This window comes from Hyla sarda, chromosome 6 (genome assembly GCF_029499605.1).
Source record: "Hyla sarda isolate aHylSar1 chromosome 6, aHylSar1.hap1, whole genome shotgun sequence".
NCBI lineage: Eukaryota > Metazoa > Chordata > Amphibia > Anura > Hylidae > Hyla > Hyla sarda.
The window spans coordinates 44,556,552-44,562,551 of NC_079194.1; positions in this window are offsets into that span (position 1 = coordinate 44,556,552).

Sequence of the window (6,000 nt, forward strand, 5' to 3'; positions counted from 1 at the left end):
TCAAAACTACAACTCCCAGCAAGCCCGGGCAGCCATCGGCTGTCCGGGCTTGCTGGGAGTTGTAGTTTTGAAACCTCCGGAGGTCCGCAGGTTGAAGACCACTGCGGCCTTCAACATGCGGACCTCCAGAGGTTTCAAAACTACAACTCCCAGCAAGCCCGGGCAGCCATCGGCTGTCCGGGCTTGCTGGGAGTTGTAGTTTTGAAACCTCCGGAGGTCCGCAGGTTGAAGACCACTGCGGCCTTCAACATCATCCAGCCCCCTCTCACCCCCTTTAGTTCTGAGTACTCACCTCCGCTCGGCGCTGGTCCGGTCCTGCAGGGCTGTCCGGTAAGGAGGTGGTCCGGTGAGGAGGTGGTCCGGGCTGCTATCTTCACCGGGGGCGCCTCTTCTCCGCGCTTCCGGCCCGGAATAGAGCCGTTGCCTTGACAGCGACGTATCTGCGTCGTTGTCAAGGCAACGTGACTATTCTGAGGCCGGGCCGGAAGCGCTTAGAAGAGGCCTCCCCGGTGAAGATAGCAGCCCGGACCACCTCCTCACCGGACCACCTCCTTACCGGACAGCCCTGCAGGACCGGACCAGCGCCGAGCGGAGGTGAGTACTCAGAACTAAAGGGGGTGAGAGGGGGCTGGATGATGTTGAAGGCCGCAGTGGTCTTCAACCTGCGGACCTCCGGAGGTTTCAAAACTACAACTCCCAGCAAGCCCGGACAGCCGATGGCTGCCCGGGCTTGCTGGGAGTTGTAGTTTTGAAACCTCTGGAGGTCCGCAGGTTGAAGACCACTGCGGGTGGGGGAGTTCACTCGAGTATAAGCCGAGGGGGGTGTTTTCAGCACGAAAAATCGTGCTGAAAAACTCGGCCTATACTCGAGTATATACGGTATGTGTTTTTTTAATAAGTATATCGTCTATGGACAGCTTTATATATAACACAACCATATCTCAGGTACAGAGATTAGGAACATTCCAAAGTTGACGAGTAAAAAGGTAGCAGAAAGGTGAACATGGGTAACAGGAGTGTCGAGGAGTGTACATGGGTGATAGATGGGTGTACATGGGTGACAGTGGGCGTAGGGAGTAACAGAGGGGGGAACATGGGTGACAGAGAGGTGTTGGGTGTGTAGAGGAGTGTACATGGGTGATAGAGGAGCGTAGAGGAGTGTACATGGTAACAGAGGAGTGGTGTCAGAGAGGTGTAGAGGAGTGTACATGGGTGACAGAGGATCGTAGAGTAGTGTACGTGGATAACAGAAGGGTAAAGGGGTGTACAATGGGTGACAAGGGGACGTAGGGGGTGAAAGAGGGGTGTACGGGGTGATAGAGGGGTGTACATAGGTGACAGAGGGGTGTAGAGGAGTGTACATGGGTGACAGAGGGGTGTAGAGGAGTGTACATGGGTGACAGAGGATCGTAGAGTAGTGTACATGGGTGAAAGGGGGACGTAGGGGGTGAAAGAGGGGTGTACGGGTTGATAGAAGGGTGTACATAGGTGACAGAGGGGTGTTGGGGGTGTAGAGATGTATACATGGGTGGCAGAGTGGTTTAGAGGAGTGTATATGAGTGATAGATGGGTGTAAATGGGTGAAAGGGGGCGTAGGGGATGACAGAGTGGTGTACATTGGTGACAGAGAGGTCTTGGTGGTGTAGAGGAGTGTACGTGGGTGACAGAGGAGCGCAGAGTAGTATACATGGATAACAGAAGGGTGTAGGGGTGTACATTGGTGATAGAAGGGTGTAGAGGAGTGTACATGGGTGACGGAGAAGCTTAGAGGAGTGTAAATGGGTAACAGATGGGTGTAGAGGGGTGTACATGGGTGACAGAGGGGTGTAGAGGAGTGTACATGGGTGACAGTGGGGTGTAGAGGAGTGTACATGGGTGACAAAGGATCGTAGAGTAGTGTACATGGGTGACAGGGGGACGTAGGGGGTGAAAGAGGGGTGTACGGGTTGATAGAAGGGTGTACGTAGGTGACAGAGGGGTGTTGGGGGTGTAGAGATGTGTACATGGGTGGCAGAGTGGTTTAGAGGAGTGTATACGAGTGATAGATGGGTGTAAATGGATGAAAGGGGGCGTAGGGGGTGACAGAGTGGTGCACATTGGTGACAGAGAGGTGTTGGGGGTGTAGAGGAGTGTACATGGGTGACAGAGGAGCGCAGAGTAGTATACATGGATAACAGAAGGGTGTAGGGGTGTACATTGGTGATAGAAGGGTGTAGAGGAGTGTACCTGGGTGACGGAGGAGCTTAGAGGAGTGTAAATGGGTAACAGATGGGTTTAGAGGGGTGTACATGGGTGACAGAGCGGTGTAGAGGAGTGTACATGGGTGACAGAGGGGTTTAGAGGAGTGTACATGGGTGACAGAGGGGTGTAGAGGAGTGTACATGGGTGACAGAGGGGTGTAGAGGAGTGTACATGGGTGACAGAGGGGTGTAGAGGAGTGTACATGGGTAACAGAGGAGTGAAGAGGAGTGTACAGAGGCCTACATTACCATTACTTGATTAACTGTTGTATATTATGTGTGAAGGCTAACGCAGTTAGCCTGTATTTGTGAGAGGGAGCGGGGTTAATCACTATAAGAACCCGCGGTGCCCCTAGCACAGTACGCCGCGGGTTCTTCACGTGATGAGAGGTCAGCTGACATACCAGTCAGCTGACCGGAAGCTGTTTCCAGCGGTGCAGCGGTGCTGTACGGGTAAGTGGCCGGGGCTGGCCTGGGTGGCGCCGTTTCTCCGCAACCACCTCTCCGGAGGTGTTGTGGTTCGTGGCTCTGGGGTTGAATTGCATCTGGCTCCAACGGTGTCACGACCAGTTAAAATCTGCAGACCATGCATCTGGGACACAAAATGTCCGAGACACAAAATGGCTGAGACCATGCGGACTAGTGAATACAATATATATTCACACAGACCCCAGATATTTAACTAGCTGCATCACCGGAGACCAAATGCATTCATAAACACCCCACAGACCAACCTATTTAGGAATTTTGGAAGAGTTATATCCTAATATCCAATGCACAAATTAACACTACACATCCAAACACTGCAAGAAATAAAGATGTTTAATCCACAGTTGTAAACTAAACACACTCTAACTAAAAGAGAGAGAGAGAAGAGAAAAGATATTGCTAATACCTAGAAGTTTAAATCCGCAATGTAAGGAAACACATATACTACATTTATAGTAGAAATCCTATAATTGGCTATATGGGTGGATTTTCCTTAAAAGATACAACTATACTAAATGAAACACACAGAGAATATAATACTGAAATACTTAGCTTCGGGGACCCTTTACAGCAAGTATGATGAACAAAGACAGGCATGGGAGTAGGCTGCAGTCCTTTGTTTCAGGATTCAGGCCCAAACAGGAAGTTGAATGGCCAGGTGTGTTGGTATCCAGCCCCGCAATAGAAAGAGAGCCCTTTGCCCCCTTTGAATGGCCTTTTATTAGATGTTCTCCGCCCCCCAGCCAGCCCCCAGGTGGTCAGTCTAATGTTACAAAAGCCCCTGTAAGCATGCCTTGGAGACCCCCTACTATAAAGATGATCCTCCATCTTTTCTTTTGTCTAAACTCCATGCGGCCTTCTTGGACTAGAATCACAAAATATAGCAAATAAAATGTATGTCATTTTTCATGTCCATAACAGGAGGTAAGGCGGAGTCCGGGGGTTTACCCCCGGCCAGGCCCCGGCCCCGATTTCAGTAACAGTGGGACACGTGGCCCGTTCTGTTCCTCCGGCTGGTCTGGCACGGCCCCTCCGACAGTGGGACCCGTGACGGGGGCATGCTGCTGCTATTGTCTTGGGATGGCTGCGCGAGTCCTCACTCCCCCATGAACCCCCGTGGCAGTACGGTACCGGCATTTCTACAGCCGGGTCGGTGCTGTCACCTTAGGGTTTTCTGCCAGGGTACTGGCCCCTGTTTGTGGTATCGGGGAGCTTATAGGCTATCATCATACCCCCGCCACCTGTCATGGTTATGTAGGGTACATTGTGTGTGTCGGTTACCGGGTTCGTCCACAACGGGGGGAGGGGGGGGGGGGTTAGTCACATGCCGGCACGTTCTCTGGCTGCTCAGCTCTGCATTTTACTACAAGGGGTTAATTATATGCCGGCATGTTCTCTGGCTGTTCAGCTCTGCATTTTACTACAAGGGGTTAATTATATGACGGCACGATTCTCTGGCTGCTCAGCTCTGCATTCTACTATAAGGGGTTATTATATGCCAGCACGCTCTCGACTGCTCCGCTCGTGGCATTACACTAAGGGATATTAAAGTCAGATAGTTATGCCGAGCACACGATTCATTTTCTACACATACGGTCATGTAGTTGTTGGTGTTCACGCTCTTATAATTTATTCCTCATACACGGTCATATAGTTGGTCTGTGCAGGCTCAAAAAATTTTTTTTAAAAATTACAAAAATATATTTTTTTTCTTTGTTCCTATAATTATTCTACGCATACAACTATATAATCGGTTCCTTGCACACGCCCCCTTAATTTGCTCCATGTATATGATTATATATGTATATATACGTACATGTTTTAGTTTATTCAAGGTTTACGGCACGGCCCTCCTGATCACAAGGAGGGTGTTTCATGTGTTTGTCAATGCACATGCACTTGTAGCATTGGTGCAGTTCAGGCGCATGTAGTATGGGCGCTGGTAATTCTGTACATGCACTCATCGTATTTGTACGATTCATGCGCTCGCGCACGTTGATTACGCTCATGGCATTTTTCTGTTTACTCGTTCGTAGCATTTGTGCCTTACACACGCTTGTGGGATTTAGGCCTTACAGGTGCTTGTGGGATTCATGCCTTTCACGCTTGTGGGGTTTATAGCGTACACACGCTTGTGGGGTTTATACCGTACACTCGCTTGTTGGTTTCATGTTGTACACATGCTTGTTGGGTTTATACTGTACACACGGTTGTAGCGTTTGTGCTGTACACCCGGTTGTAGCACTTGTGCCGTGCACACCCTTGTAGTGTTTGTGCTGTAAACATGCCTGTACATGCTTGTAGGATTCATGCTGTACACACGCTTGTAGGGTTTATACTGTACACACGCTTTCACATGCTTGTTGGATTTATACTATACACACACTTGTAGGATTTATGCTGTACGCACGCTTGTAGGGTTTATACTGTTCACACGCTTGCACATGCTTGTTGGATTTATACTGTACACACGCTTGTTGGATTTATACTGTACACACTTGTAGGATTTATGCTGTACGCACGCTTGTAGGGTTTATACTGTACACACGCTTGTACATGCTTGTTGGAGTTATACTGTACACACGCTTGCTAGATTTATACTGTACACACTTGTAGGAATTATGCTGTATGCACGCTGGTAGGGTTTATACTGTACACTCATTTGTAAGATTTATACTGCACACACGCTTGTTGGATTTATACTGTACACATGCTTGTTGGATTTATACCGTACACACGCTTGTAGGATTTATGCTGTACACACGGTGGTAGCGTTTATACTGTACACTCGTTTGTTGGATTTATACTGTACACACTTGTAGGATTTATGCTGTACACTCGCTCATAGGATTCATACTGTACAAACGCTTGCACACACTCGTAGGATCCATACTGTGCACACATTTGTTGGATTAAACTGTGCACGCTGGTACGTGCGTGTGGGGTTTGTGCTGCATGCGCGCTTGTAGCATATATTCTGTGCACACGCTCGTGGGGTTCATAATGTACACACGCTTATATCACACACTTGTAGGATTTATACTGTACACAGGCTTGTAGGATCATCCTGCACACGTGCTTGTAGGATTTATTCTGCACACGCGCTCGTAGGATTCGTGCGGTACACGTTCGTAGGATTTGTACTGTACACACGCTCGTAGGAATTATACTGTACACATGCTTGCAGGATTTATACTGTACACACGCTTGTAGGATTTATATTGTACACACGCTCGTAAGGTTTTTGCACTGTACACGCTCGTAGGATTTG